The following is a 13,355-nucleotide window of genomic DNA, read 5'->3' as shown; positions in this document are numbered from 1 at the left end:
GGCCACATTGCCTGTTACTCCAGTTGTTTCTTGACTTCCTACTTTTGCATTCTAGTCCCCTATGATGAAAAGAACATCTTTTTTGGGTGTTCTAGAAGATCTTGTAGGTCTTCATAGAACTGTTTGACTTCAAGCTTCTTCAGCGTTACTGGTTGGGGCACTTGGATTACTGTGATATTGAATAGCTTGTCTTGGAAACAAATAGAGATGTTCTATCATTTTTGAGATTTCACTGAAGTACTGCATTTCAGACTCTTTTGTTGACTATGAGGGCTATTCCATTTCTTCTAAGGGATTCTTGCCCACAGTAGTAGATATAATGGTCATCTGAATTAAATTTGCCCATTCCAGTCCATATTAATTCACTGATTCAGACAGAATGAAAATCCACAATCACAGAAAACTAATCAATCTGATCATATGAACCACAGCCTTGTCTAACCCAATGAAACTATGAGCCCTGCCGTGTAGGGCTGCCAAAGATGGACAGGTCATGGTGGAGCGTTCTGACAAAACGTGGTCCACTGGAGAAGGGAATGGCAAATCACTTCAGTATTCTTGCCTTGAGAACCCCATGAACAGTATGAAAAGGCAAAAAGATATGACACTGAAAGATGAACTGCCCTAGTTGGTAGGTGCCCAATATGCTACTGTAGATCAGTGGAGAAATAACTCCAGAAAGAATGAAGAGATGGAGCCAAAGCAAAAACAATGCCCTGGTGTGGATGTGACTGGTGATGGAAGTAAAGTCTGACGCTGTAAAGAACAATATTACATAGGAACCTGGAATGTTAGGTCTATGAATCAAGGTAAATTAGAAGTGGTGAAGCAGGAGATGGCAAGAGTGAAGCCTACTCTGGGTGACCTCTTTAAAGAGATGACTTTTTTAGGTGTCTGACTCTCTTAGGATGCGTGGGTGATGCACTTTTTTTTTTTTTTCATAAAGAGAAGAACAGTTGTGAAAGCTCTAGTGGGGATAGACAATAGGCATGATAGTGTACATGGAAGGTGCATCCTTACATCAGTTAGAGGCAACAGTGCATATGGAAGCCAAGATCAGATCAGATCAGTCGCTCAGTCGTGTCCGACTCTTTGCGACCCCATGAATTGCAGCACGCCAGGCCTCCCTATCCATCACCAACTCCCGGAGTTCACTCAGACTCATGTCCATCGAGTCAGTGATGCCATCCAGCCATCTCATCCTCTGTCATCCCCTTCTCCTCCTGCCCCCAATCCCTCCCAGCATCAGAGTCTTTTCCAATGAGTCAAGTCTTCGCATGAGGTGGCCAAAGTACTGGAGTTTCAGCTTTAGCATCTTTCCTTCCAAAGAAATCCCAGGGCTGATCTCCTTCAGAATGGACTGGTTGGATCTCCTTGCAGTCCAAGGGACTCTCAAGAGTCTTCTCCAACACCACAGTTCAAAAGCATCAATTCTTCGGTGCTCAGCCTTCTTCACAGTCCAGCTCTCACATCCATACATGACCACAGGAAAAACCATAGCCTTGACTAGACGGACCTTTGTTGGCAAAGTAATGTCTCTGCTTTTCAATATGCTATCTAGGTTGCTCATAACTTTCCTTCCAAGGAGTAAGCATCTTTTAATTTCATGGCTGCAGTCACCATCTGCATTGATTTTGGAGCCCAGAAAAATAAAGTATGACACTGTTTCCACTGTTTCCCCATCTATTTCCCATGAAGTGGTGGGACCGGATGCCATGATCTTTGTTTTCTGAATGTTGAGCTTTAAGCCAACTTTTTCACTCTCCACTTTCACTTTCATCAAGAGGCTTTTGAGTTCCTCTTCACTTTCTGCCATAAGGGTGGTGTCATCTGCATATCTGAGGTTATTGATATTTCTCCCAACAATCTTGTTTCCAGCTTGTGTTTCTTCCAGTCCAGCGTTTCTCATGATGTACTCTGCATATAAGTTAAATAAACAGGGTGACAATATACAGTCTAGACGTACTCCTTTTCCTATTTGGAACCAGTCTGTTGTTCCATGTCCAGTTCTAACTTGCTTCCTGACCTGCATACAGATTTCTCAAGAGGCAGATCAGGTGTTCTGGTATTCCCATCTCTTTCAGAATTTTCCACAGTTGATTGTGATCCACACAGTCAAAGGCTTTGGCATAGTCAATAAAGCAGAAATAGATGTTTTTCTGGAACTGTCTTGCTTTTTCCATGATCCAGAGGATGTTGGCAATTTGATCTCTGGTTCCTCTGCCTTTTCTAAAGCCAGCTTGAACATCAGGAAGTTCACGGTTCACATATTGCTGAAGCCTGGCTTGGAGAATTTTGAGCATTACTTTACTAGCGTGTGAGATGAGTGCAATTGTGCAGTAGTTTGAGCATTCTTTGGCATTGCCTTTCTTTGGGATTGGAATGAAAACTGACCTTGTCCAGTCCTGTGGCCACTGCTGAGTTTTCCAAATTTGCTGGCATATTGAGTGCAGCACTTTCACAGCATCATCTTTCAGGATTTGGAATAGCTCAACTGGAATTCCATCACTTCCACTAGCTTTGTTCGTAGTGATGGAAGCCAAAGATCCCCTTAAACTGATGTCCTTAAACTGTCCATTCCTGCATAGCTGTTGAGAGCCTAGTTTAAAGACCATTATCTGAAAGTACAGTTCTGATCCTCGGCTTCCCAGCTAAAATTTTGAATGGCTTCTTATTGCCTGTGGTGGTAGCTCCTAATCTAATTATCATCAGAAGCATGGGTCCTACCCCCCAAAGATTATGATACAGAATTGCTAGAGTATAACTCCAGAACATTCATGTTTACAGTGTTCCTTAAGTAATTCTAATGGCTTCAGTGATGCTAAAGCCTTCTAATGGGAACATGAGTTCTGGGCTTACAGCATTTGCCTCCATCCCTCCTACATAATTACTCTCAGTGACTCCAGCATCCAACACCCAGGCCTCAATTCTGTTTATTTATTTGTTTGGCTGAGTCAGGTCTTAGTTGTGGCACACAGGGATCTTCGATCTTTGTTGTGGGACATGGGATCTTTATTTTTATTTTGTAAATTTATTTATTTTTAATTGAAGGATAATTGCTTTACAGTATTTTGTTGTTTTCTGTCAAACCTCAACATGAATTAGCCATAGGTATACATATGTCCCCTCCCTCTTGAACCTCCCTCCCGTCTCCTTCCCATCCCACCCCTCTAGGTTGATATAGAGCTCCTGTTTGAGTTCTCTGAGACATACAGCAAATTCCCATTGGCTATCTATTTTACATTTGGTAATATAAGTTTCCATGTTACTCTCTCCATACATCTCACCCTTTCCTCCCCCTTCCTGTGTCCGTAAGTCTGCTCTTTATGTCTGTTTCTCCATTGCTCCCCTACAAATGAATTCTTTGGTACCATCTTTCTAGATTCCATATACATGCTTTAGTATATGATACTTATCTTTCTTTCTGACTTACTTCCCTCTGTATAATAGGCTCTAGGTTCATTCACCTCATTAGAACTGGCTCAAATGTGTCCCTTTTTATGGCTGAGTAATATTTCATTGTGTGTATGTACCACAACTTCTTTATCCATTCATCTGTTGATAGACATCTAGGTTGCTTCCATGTTTTAGCTATTGTGAATAGTGCTGCAATGAACATTGGGGTACATATGTCTTTTTCAATTTTGGTTTCCTCAGGGTATATGCCTAGGAGTGGGATTGCTGGGTCATATCATGGTTTTATTCCTAGTTTTTTAAGGAATCTTCATACCATCTTCCATAGTGGCTGTGTCAATTTACACTCCTACCAACAGTGCAAGAAGGTTCCCTTTTCTCCACACCCTCTCTAGCATTTATTGTTTGTAGACTTTTTTTAAAAAAGATAATATATTTTTATTTGCTCAGAATGCTTGTTTTTAAAGGTCACTGAAATTAAAAATGGTTTACTTCCCAAGAAGTTGTTAACATCCAGAACTTTATTAAGTTTACAACAAATTAAGAATTTACCACAAATAGGGACCTATGTAATCTTAGCTGATACCTGAATAGTAAGGTATACACTATACGATGGCACATATTCTTTTTATTGGAGCATGGTCTCCTGAACAGACACAGAAATGCAAAAGTAAGTAATAGTGTTATTTTCACTTTTATTATGCTTGAGTATAAGATTTGAGTTCCTAGAATTCAAAACTCAAAATTGTTCACCCAGATTTAGTTTTTTTTCCTTCTTGTTCAAGCCTGGAGAACTCCTCCATAAAATTTTACATTTTAAAACTTTTCCTTTGACATATGAGAAAAATGTGGAATCTCCTATGTTACATGCAACTTATACATACTTTAAAAATTATTTTTAAAAAAATCACAAATTAACCAGCATATATATCCATAATAAGCATCCTTACTATTCACATAGTTCTTTAAACAATATTCAAGTATATTTGTGCTTGTATGTTTACATTACTTTAGAGCCTGTTTTTAACTTTCCATAATACTGTATCTATAAAAATTACTCAAATATTTAATAAATGAAGCAAACCAGTCATTATGAAAATATAAACTGTGTTTACAGCCTTTTCATCTTTCGTGTTTTTATGCATTTCCTGTCAACCATATAATTTCCTTTTCCTCAGGGAAGTTGCAGAGAAGACAATGGCACCCTACTCCAGTACTCCTGCCTGGAAAATCCCACAGACAGAGGAGCCTGGTAGACTGCAGTCCATGGGGTTGGGAAGAGTCGGACACAACTCAGGGACTTCACTTTCACTTTTCACTTTCATGCATTGGAGAAGGAAATGGCAACCCACTCCAGTGTTCTCGCCTGGAGAATCCCAGGGACGGGGGAGCCTGGTGGGCTGCCATCTATGGGGTCGCACAGAGTCGGACACGACTGAAGTGACTTAGCAGCAGCAGCAGCAGCAGCAGGGAAGTTGATAAATTATTGTCTTTGTAATCTCAACACTGCTGCTTTCTCAACTGGCCATTCAGATTTTCTGAACATATGGTATTCTCTTTATGTATCAGTTGTATCAGTGGAATCTGATAATGTTGCTATTCATCATTTCCAGTTATTTCAACTGCAGGACCACCTTATTAGCTGCTTCCCAGGAATTTATTAGATTCTTCAGCTCTTCTTTACTCATTTCAAAAGAATATGGCTTGACTTCATCATTTTCTTTTACATCTAGATGAAGGTTTAAAAGTGGCATTTGTAATATAGCAATCTTGTCACTAGGAAGTGCAAGCTTTAACTTCCATCAAAATCATGTAGCTGTGCAGAGGAAATATCAACTATTTCTTCCAACAGAGTCTGCTTGATTTCATCTTTCCTACTTTTTAAGCATTTCATGATAGCTTCTTGATGAGATGAATTCAGCTGCTTTAACTGCTGAGATATCTCTTCGTCAGATAAATTTATACCAACTACAGCTTTGAAAAAGGTGGTAATGTCCTCTAGAACACGCATCCATTCTGCTGAATCCCAAACCCTGTGATAATCCTGGTAGAGAGGATAAGTTCGGCCACAAGTGCCATCAATTATTTTGTGAAGAAGCTGCAGGCCCTGCTCTGTGGGAAGCTTCTGCAGCTGCCACAAGGGTGTCCCTTCTTCCAGGTCCATCCCTGTGAGAAGCTAGGGGCTCTGTTTGTAGACTTTTTGATGTTGTCCATTCTGACTGGTGTTTTGATTCACATCTCTCTAATAATGAGTGATGCTGAGCATCTTTTCATGTGTTTGTTAGCCATCTGTGTTTTCTTTGGAAAAATGTCTGTCAACCCACTTTTTGATTGGGTTGTTTGTTTTTCTGGTATTGAGTTGTATGAGCTGCTTGTATATTTTGGAAATTAATCCTTTGTCAGTTGTTCGATTTGCTATTATTTTCTCCCATTCTGAGGGTTGTCTTTTCACCTTGCTTATAGTTTCCTTTGCTGTGCAAAAGCTTTTAAGTTTAATCAGGTCGCATTTGTTTACTTTTGTTTTTATTTCCATTATTCTGGGAGGTGGGTCATAGAGGATATTGCTTTGATTTATGTCATCGAGTGTTCTGCCTATGTTTTCCTCTAAGAGTTTTATAGTTTCTGGTCTTACATAGGTCTTTAATCCATTTTGAGTTTATCTTTGTGTATGGTGTTAGGAAATGTTCTAATTTCATTCTTTTATATGTAGCTGCCAAGTTTTCCCAGCACTACTTATTGAAGAGGCTGCTTTTGCCCCATTGTAAATTCTTGCCTCCTTTTTCAAAAATAAGGTACCCATAGGTGCATGGGTTTATTTCTGGACTTTCTATCTTGTTCCAGTCGTCTGTATTTATGTTTTTGTGCCAGTACCATACTGTCTTGATGACAGTAACTTTGTAGTGTAATCTGAAGTCAGGACTGTTGATTCTTCCAGCTCCATTCTTCTTTCTCAAGAGTGCTTTGGCTATTCAGGGTCTTTTGTGTTTCCATATGAATTGTGAAATATTTTGTTCTATCTCTGTGAAAAATGCAGTTGGTAATTTGATAGGGATCACATTGAATTGGCATATTGCATTTGGTAGTATAGTCATTTTCACAATATTGAGTCTTCCTACCCAGAAACATGGAATGTCTCTCCATCTGTTTATGTCGTCTTTGATTTCTTTCATCAGTGTCTTAAAATTTTCTGTATACAGTTCTTTTGTCTCCTTAGGTAGGTTTATTCCTAGATGTTTTATTCTTTTTGTTGCAGTGGTGAATGGGATTGATTCCTTAATTTCTCTTTCTGATTTTTCATTTTTAGTATATGGGAATGCAAGTGATTTCTGTGTACTGATTTTGTATCCTGTGACTTTGCTAAATTCACTTGTTAGCTCTAGTAATTTTCTGATAGTATATTTAGGTTTTCTATGTATAGTATCATGTCATCTGCAAACAGTGAGAGCTTTACTTCTTTTCTGATCTGGATTCCTTTTATTTTTTTTTCTTCTCTGATTGCTGTAGCTAGGACTTCCAAAACTATGTTGAATAATAGTAGTAAGAGTGGACACCCTTGTCTTATTCCTGAACTTAGGGGAAATGCTTTCAGTTTTTCACCATTGAGAATAATGTTTGCTGTGGGCTTATCATATATGGCCTTTACTGTGTTGAGTTAAGTTCCTTCTGTGCCCATTTTTGGAAGAGGTTTAATCATAAATGGGTGCTGAATTTTGTCCAAGGCTTTTTCTGCATCTTTTGAGAGTATCCTATGGTTTTTATCTTTCAATTTTTTATTATGATATATCACATTGATTGACTTGTGTATATTGAAGAATCCTTGCATCCCTGGAATAAACCCAACTTGATCATGGTGTATGAACTTTGTAATGTGTTGTTGAATTCTGTTTGCTAGAATTTTGTTGAGGATTTTTGCATTTATGTTCATCAGTGATATTGGACTGTAGTTTTCTTTTTTTGTGTTGTCTTTGTCTGGTTTTGGTATCAGGCCTCATAGAATGAGTTTGGAAGTGTTCCTTCCTCTGCGATTTTTTGAAAGAGTTTTAGAAGGATAGGCATTAGCTCTTCTTTATTTTTTTATTTATTTATTTTTTTGCAGACCTCTCTCTGAGATTCTGTTTTTATTTTCTTTAGATGTATACCCAGAAGTGAGATTGTTGGCAGGATCAATCATTTCTCAACCACTACTATTTTCTAAGTCCTTCTGAGGTGATCCAGTTGCTGCTGCTGCTGCTGCTAAGTCGCTTCAGTCGTGTCCGACTCTGTGCGACTCCATAGACGGCAGCCCACCAGGCTCCGCCGTCCCTGGGATTCTCCAGGCAAGAACACTGGAGTGGGTTGCCATGGCCTTCTCCAATGCATGAAAGTGAAAGTGAAGTCGCTCAGTCATGTTCGACTCTTCATGACCCCATGGACTGCAGCCTACCAGGCTCCTCTGCCCATGGGATTTTCTGGGCAAGAGGACTGGCGTGGGATGCCATTGCCTTCTCCGTAGATCTTCTTTAAATGTTTGATAGAATTCACCTGTGAAGCCATCTCGTCCTGGGCTTTTGTTTTTTGGGAGATTTTTGATCACAGATTTCAGTGCTTGTAATTGGATTGTTCATAATTTCTATTTCTTCCTGGTTCAGTCTTGGAAGATTGAACTTTTCTATTTAATCTGTCCATTTCTTCCAGGTTATCCATTTTATTGCCATATAGTTGTTCATAATAGTCTCTTATTATCCTTTGTATCTCTGCATTGTCTATTGTACCCTCTCCTATTTCATTTCTAATTTTGTTGATTTGATTCTTCTTTTTTTCTTGGTAAGTCTGGCTAAAGATCTGTCAATTTTGTTTATCTTCTCAAAGCACCATCTTTTAGTTTTATTAAGCTTTACTATTGTTACTTTCATTTATTTCTGCTCTGATCTTTATGATTTCTTTTCTTCTGCTAATTTTGGGGATTTTTTTTGTTGTTCTTTTTTTCTAGTTGTTTTAGGTGTAACATTAGGTTGTCTGTTCGATGGTTTTCTTGTTTCTTGAGGTAGGATTGTATTGCTATAAACTTTGCTCTTAGAACTGCTTTTGCTGCATCCCATAGGTTTTGAGTTGTCATGTTTTTGTTGTCATTTGTTTCTAGGAACATTTTGATTTCCCTTTTGATTTCTTCAGTAACCTGTTCATTATTTAGAAACGTATTGTTTAATCTCCATATGTTTGTGTTTTTTACAGTTTTTTTTTTTTTTTTTTGTAATTGATATCTAGTCTCATAGCGTTGTGGTCAGAAAAGATGCTTGATATGATTTCAGTTTTCTTGAATTTACTGAGATTTGATTTGTGACCCAATATGTGGGGACGTGGGACCTTTAATTGGGGCATGCAGGATCTTTTTACTTGTGGCATGTGGGATATAGCTTCCCAACCATTTGAACTTGGGTGACCCCCTACATTGAGAACCCAGAGTCTTAGCAACTGGAACATAAGGGAAGTCCCTCAATTCTGTGACTTTCTTGTCGTCAATGACATTTCTTCTATTCCTTACTACTCTTGTGGATTCACCTGAGATCTTACCACCAAAATCTTCACCACTTGCAAAATCTCCCCCTTCCAGTTCTCCAGCTCACTGTTCTGCTTACTCCATGCTGTTGTGGGCAGGATAGAGGTCCCCCAGAAATGTTCACATTCTAATCCTGGAACCTGTGAATATTCTACTTTACAGGGAAAAATGGATTTTGCAGGTGTAGAAAAGGTATGACGTTTAAGATAGGTAGGTTATCCTGGCTTGTCTAGGTGGGCCCAACCTAATCATGTGAGGCCCTAAAAGCAGAAAACTTTCTGTGGAGTCAGAGAGTTATAACCAAAAGTGTAGAGCAGAAGAGATGTGGCCAAAGGGGCAGTCAGAAATATTTGAGATTTAAGGAGGACTCCATGTGCTGTTGTTGGTTGGAGGATGGAAGAGACAACATAACAAAAGGAATGCAGGAGTTTTAAGAAGTTATAGAGGCTCCTGCCTGACAGCTAGTAAGGAATGGGGACCTGAATCCTTCAACCATATGAAACTGAGTTGTTTGTTGTTGTTTTGGTTTTTTTGGCTGCACTCTGTGGCATGCAGAACTTTCCTGACCAGGGATTGAATCTGTGGCCCCTGCAGTGGAAGCATGGAATCTTAACTGGACCACCAGGAAGTCCCTGAGGTGTTTGTTTGTTTTTTTAACATTGAAGTATAATTGACTTACAATATTATATCGGCTTCAGGTGTAGAGCATAGTGATGTGATATTTTTATACAAGATGATCACTATGATAAATCTAATTACCGTGAGACTCTACAAAGTTATTAAAATATTGATGATATTCACACTGAATATTACATCCCTATGACCTGTTTATCTTATAACTGAAAGTTTGTGCCTCTTTATCTTCCTCACCTATTTCATGCTACCCCTCCCCCACCTAGCCACTGGCAACAACCAATGTGTTCTCCTGTCTATGAGTCTGTTTCTGTTTTATGTTTACTCCTTTGTTTTGTTGTTTAGATTCTACATATAAGTGAACTCATATGGTATTTGTCTTTCTCTGTCTGAGATTTTACTTAGCATAATACCCTCTGGATCCATCTATGCTGTCACAGAGGGAAAGTTTCATTCTTTTTTTATGGTTGAGTGTATATATATATATATATATATATATATATCACATCTTATTTATCTACTTATCAATCAGTGAACACTTAAGTTGCTTTCATTATGTTGATTATTGTTAATAAGGCTGCAGTGAACATAAGGGTACACATATCGTTTCAAATTAGTGTTTTTGTTTTCTTTGAAAAAAATACCCAGAGATGGAATTGCTGTCTTGTATGGTAGTTCTGGGCTTTCCAGGTGGTGCTCGTGGTAAAGAACCGCCTGCCAGTGCAGGAGATGTAAGAGACTAGAGATTGATCCCTGGTCAGGAAGAATCTATGGGAGAAGGCATGGTAACCCACTCCAGTATTCTTGCCTGGAGAATCCCATGGACAGAAGAGCCTGGTGGGCTACAGTTCATGGGGTTGCAAAGAGTTGGACATGATTGAAGTGACTTAGCACACATGCATAGTAGTTCTATTTTTAATTTTTTAAGGAAACATCATACTGTTTTCCATAGGACTGTACCAGTTTATCGGAGAAGGCAGTGGCACCCCACTCCAGTACTTTTGCCTGGAAAATCCCATGGATGGAGGAGCCTGGTAGGCTGCAGTCCATGGGGTCGCTACAATCGGACACGATTGAGCGTCTTCACTTTCACTTTTCACTTTCGTGCATTGGAGAAGGAAATGGCAACCCACTCCAGTGTTCTTGCCTGGAGAATCCCAGGGATGGGGGAGCCTGGTGGGCTGCTGTCTGTGGGGTCGCACAGAGTCGGACACGACTGAAGTGACTTAGCAGCAGCAGCAGCACCAGTTTATATTCCTACCAGCAGTCCGCCTTTTCTCAGCATCCTCACCAACACTTGTTATCTTTTTGACAGTAGCCATTCTGAAAGGCGTGAAGTGATACTTCATAGCTTTTATTTGCATTTCCCTGATGATTAGAGCATCTTCACATGTGTCTGTCAGCCATCTGTAGGTCTTCTTTGGAGAAATGTTCAGGTCCTCTGCTTTTTTTTTTTCTTTTTCTTTTGGCTGTGCTGGTTTTTTGTTGCTGTGAGGGCTTTTCTCTAGTTGCAGAGATGGGGGCCACTTTCTAGTTGTGGTGCTTGGGCTTCTCATTGCAGTGGCTTTTCTTGTGGAGCACAGGCTGTAGGGCACGTGGACTCAGTGGTTGCGACTTGCTGGCTCCAGAGCACAGGCTCAATAGTTGTGTTGCATGGGCTTAGTTGCTCCAAGGCATGTGGGATCTTCCCAGAACAGGGCTCAAGCCTGTATCTCCTGCACTGGCAAGTGGATTCTTCACTACTGAGCCACCAGGGAAGCCCCTGTCCATTTTTTAATTGGGTTGTTTGGTTTTATCTATATTGAATTGCAGGAGTTCTTTACGTTGGATATGAATCCATTATAGGATATATCATTTGCAAGTATGTTTTCCCATTCAAGAGTCTGTCTTTTCATTTTTTATTTCTGGCTGTGCCATGTGGTTTGCAGAATCTTAGTTTCCTGACCAGGAATTGAACCCAGGGCCATGGCAGTGAAAGCGCAGAATCCTAACCTCTGGACTACCAGGGAATTCCCTCTGTCTTTTAATTTTGTTGATCATTTCCTTCTCAGTATACAAGCTTTTTAGTTTGATATAATCTCATTTATCTTTGCTTTTGTTTCTCTTATTGGAGGCAAGATATCTGAAAAATTATTGCTACTATTTATGTCAAAGAATATATTGGTTGTATTTTCTTCTCTGAGTTTTATAAAAGTTTCAGTTCTTATATTTAAATGTTTGATTCATTTTGAATTTATTTTTGTGCATGGTATAAGTAGTCCAGTTTGATACTTTTACATGTAGCTGTCCAGTTTTCCCAGCAACATTTATTGAAGAAACTGTCTCTCCCCCATTGTATATTCCTGCCTCCTTTGTCATATATTGTGCTGTGCTAAGTTGCTTCAGTCATGTCCAACTCCTTGTGACCCCACAGACTGTAGCCTGCCAGTCTCCTCTGTCCTTGGAATTTTCCAGGCAAAAATGCTGGAATGGGTTGCCATTTCCTTCTACAGAGGGTCTTTCCAACCCATGGACCAAACCTGCATCTCTTAGGTCTCCTACATTGGTATTCAGATTCCTTACCACTAGCGCCCCCTGGGATTGTTGTAGATTAACTGCCCGTGTAAGTGTGAGTTTGTATTTGGGCTCTCTATTTTGTTCCGTTGATCTATATGTCTGTTTTTATGTCAGAATCACACTGTTTTGATGACTGTAGTTTTGTAGTATAGTTTGAAAGCAGGGAGCATGATACCACCAGCTTTGTTCCTCTTTCTCAAGGTTGTTTTGGCCCTTTGGGGCCTTTTGTGTTTCCATACAGATTTTATAATTATTTGTTCTAGTTCTGTGAAAAATGCCATTGGTATTTTGATAGGAATTACATTAAATCTATATATTGCCTTAGAGAGTATGCTCTAAGTATTGGTCTAAGTATAGTCATTTTAATAATAATAATTTTTCCAATCCATGAACATAGTATATTTTTCCATTTGTTTATGTCATCCTTGATTTTTTTCATCAGTGTCTTACAGTCTTCCAAGTATAGATCTTTTACCTCCTTGATTAGATTTATTCTTAGGTATTTTATTCTTTCTGATGCAATTGTAAATAGGATTGTTTTATTAATTTGTCTTTCTTAGATCTTGTTATTGTACAGAAATGTAACTTATTTCTGTATGTTAATTTTGTATCCTGCTATGTTACTGAATTCATTTATTAGTTCTAAAGTTTTTTGGTGGCATCTAGAATTTTCTATATATAGTATTATATCATCTGCAAACAGTGACAGTTTCCTTAATAATTTTCTTTGTGGATAATCTATTGATGTAAGTGGGATGTTAAAGTCTCCTATTATTACTATGTTAGTGTCAAAATTTCCCTTTATTCTTATTGATATTTGCTGTATATATTTGGTGCACCTATGTTGGCCACATATGTATTTACAATGGTTGTGTCTTCTTCTTGGATCTATCCCTTTATCATAAAATAATGTGCTTCTTTGTCTCTTGTTATAGTCTTTGTTTTAAAATTTATTTTGTTTAAGTATTGCTATTGTAGATTTTTTGTTTTGTTTCTATTTGCATGGAATATCTTTACCCAATCATCTCACTTTCTTTCTGTGTGTGTTTTTAGATCTGAAGTGAGTCTTTTGTAGGCAATATGTATATCGTCTTGTGTTTTATCTATCTGGTCACACTATGTCTTTTGACTGGAGTATATAGTTCATTTACACGTAAAGTAATTATTGATAGGTATGTGGTGGTTGTTGTTCAGTCACTATCTTATGTCCAACTCT

General features: G+C 38.7%; 1 pseudogene; it reads right to left on the bottom strand.

Moving 5' to 3' along the window:
• Positions 1 to 4,910: 4,910 nt before the first annotated feature.
• Positions 4,911 to 5,578, bottom strand: LOC129628965 (COMM domain-containing protein 8-like; annotated as a pseudogene).
• Between the last annotated feature and the right edge of the window lie 7,777 nt (positions 5,579 to 13,355).

Source organism: Bubalus kerabau, chromosome 15, assembly GCF_029407905.1.
Source record: "Bubalus kerabau isolate K-KA32 ecotype Philippines breed swamp buffalo chromosome 15, PCC_UOA_SB_1v2, whole genome shotgun sequence".
NCBI lineage: Eukaryota > Metazoa > Chordata > Mammalia > Artiodactyla > Bovidae > Bubalus > Bubalus kerabau.
Note: the sequence above shows the minus strand (reverse complement) of the source record. Positions and strands in the feature narration are given on the sequence as shown.